General features: G+C 55.2%; 1 protein-coding gene across 4 annotated transcripts in view; it reads right to left on the bottom strand.

The window, feature by feature from the left end:
• TRPC3 (transient receptor potential cation channel subfamily C member 3) overlaps positions 1 to 2602 on the bottom strand; it is a 53135-nt gene that overhangs the window by 34445 nt on the left and 16088 nt on the right. The window lies entirely within an intron of this gene.

A 2602-nucleotide genomic window follows, 5' to 3' on the forward strand; every position in this document is an offset into this window, starting at 1 on the left:
CCTCTTGTTAATAATTGTTCTTTCTTACTGTCCACATGTCTCTACAACTGTCACTTGTTTCCCCTTCTGAAAAGAATCAACCCTTAATTCAGAGTCTCTCTTCAAAGTCACATACATATTGAGAATACTAAAGTTGTCTGGAGGAATTTGAAATGTAAGTTCAAACTGGTTCTTGCTAACACACATTAAACGGTTTGTTAAGATGGAGTCAAAACCATTCAAACCTATCCTTTAACCCAGGGCTGTCCAACTTGGGGTCCATAGGCTTGTTGTAGCCCACCAGGGGTTAAATTGTAGTCCCAGGACTCCAGTCCAGGCACTACTCCCTCACCAGCTGCAACAGTGGCCAGTCTCTGGGCTCCCCCTCCCTCCTCCAGCTGCTTCATTCTGCATGTGATCAAGGGGGTGGGGTATGTGGCAGTGCAGGGAGCTGAGGATGAGCTGGGACATATGGTACAGTAGGATGAGGAGTTGATTGGTGCATGTTGCAATGGTGGGGTGACCGCACAGGTCTGCCGTGTAGCAGGTGGTGGGGTGTGTGTACATACTGAAGCAGTATGATGGAAGGCAGGGGGCATGGGCATGTGATGCACTGGGGTGGGGCATCCATGGGGCATGCAGTTCATGGGGCATGCAGCTCCCAGCTGTTTGTAAGTTGTACAGCCATTAGGGATACACCGATAGAGATTGTGGGGGCCAAGAGCCAATTTTAAGGAGGTATATCGTCCGATACCGATCACATTTCTGATATAGCTGCATGTAGCTAGTAAATCTGTTGTGGTGGAAGGGGAGGGAGGAAGGGGTGTGGGGAGGGCAGATCAATACCCACTGCGGTGAGGGAGGGGACAGGGGCAGGCGCTGCCCAGCTGGGGCAGGGCAGGGTGCAGGACAGAGCTGCAGCTCATGGGGGCGCTGCTCCTGCCGCTGCTTGCACTCCAGAGGGCACGGGGAGGAAGGATGTGCCCCCAGATCTGCGTGGGGCAGGGCAGGAGGGCTGCAGCTGTAGGCTGAAGCCAGGGCTGCGCCGGGGTCTTCTCGTGGGGGCTGGGCTCAGGGTGGGGGCTAGAGAAGGCTGCAGCCATCCTGAGCTAGAGAAGGCTGCAGCCATCCTGAATTTTGCCATAGCCCTACTCCCAGCACCAACACTGATGCCTGCCCGGCACAGCCCCAACTATTCCCGGCACATGGGCAGAGGCGGGGTGTTGAGCTGGGGCTGCGCCTATGACTGATGGGCATTGTCTTCAGGAGTGGGGCTATGGCGAAATATGGGGTGGCAGCAGCCCCTCCATAGCCCCTGCCCTGAGCCTAGCCCCCCACTGAGAAGAGCCCAGCGCAGCCCCGTCTCCAGCCCACAGCTGCAGCCCGCCCCACCCCGCGCAGATCTGGGGGCCATATGGCCCCCCCCATGCCCTTCCAGGGTGCGCGCAGCATCAGGTGCTGCCCCCCCAATGAGCCGTGTCTCCATCCCGCGCCCTGCCCTGGTGGGGCAGCACCTGCCTCTGCCCGCTCCCTCACCGTGGGGGCACTGACCTGCCCCACCACACCCCTTCCCTTCCTCCTCCCCTTCCATCACAACAGACTTATCAGCTGCACGCAGCTCTCCATGCTGCCAGGCTGTGCTCCTTGCTGCCTGAGTACTGAGCTGCGGCTGTGCACATGTACAAGCATTTATTGGCCACATCGAGTGGATTTCTGATACAGCGAATTTTCTTTATACCGGTACCAATCCGATATCAGACTGATGTATCAATGCATTTCGAACAGCCATACTTCAACCTAAGCTTCCCTTCCCCTAATTCTCCAGTGTAGATGAGGCCCTCTCATGCTGTAGCTTCCCTTTTTCCAAATATCCTTAGCAATTTTTGGTAGTCATTCATATGGAACCTTAACCATAAGTCTTCTTTTTGCTGTGTCTTAGTTTCTCTTCATTCTCTTTGACCTTAGAGCAGGGGCGGGCAATTATTTCGGGTGGAGGGCTGCTTGATGAGTTTTGGCGAGCTGTTGAGGGCCGCATGGGTAGCCCGCCCCTTCAGGGCTGGAGTACTGTGTCCAGTTGAGTACTGTGTCCAGTGAAGTACTACACAGCTGGAGTACTGTGTCCAGTTCTGGGCACCCCACTTCAAGAGGGATGGGGACAACATTGAGAGGGTCCAGAGGAGGGCCACCCGCATGATCTGGGGACAGCAGGGCAGACCCTACAATGAAAGGCTACGGGACCTGAACCTGTTCAGCCTTCACAAGAGAAGGCTGAGGGGGGACCTTGTGACTGTCTATAAACTCACAAGGGGGGACCAGAAGGGTTTGGGGGAGACCTTGTTTCCCTTAGTGCCCCCCAGGATAACAAGGAATAGCGGCCACAAGTTGTTGGAGAGTAGGTTTAGATTAGACATCCATAGGAACTACTTCACAGTCAGGGCGGCTAAGATCTGGAACCAACTTCCAAGGGAAGTGGTGCTGGTTCCTACCCTGGGGGTCTTTAAGAAGCGGCTCAATGCCTACCTGGCTGAGGTCACTTGAGCCCAGTTTTCCTCCTGCCCAGGCAGGGGGTCAGACTTGAAGATCTACAAGGTCCCTTCCGACCCTACTTCTATGATTCTATGAT

This window comes from Alligator sinensis, unplaced genomic scaffold (genome assembly GCF_000455745.1).
Source record: "Alligator sinensis unplaced genomic scaffold, ASM45574v1 scaffold150_1, whole genome shotgun sequence".
In the NCBI taxonomy this organism is placed as follows: Eukaryota; Metazoa; Chordata; order Crocodylia; family Alligatoridae; genus Alligator; species Alligator sinensis.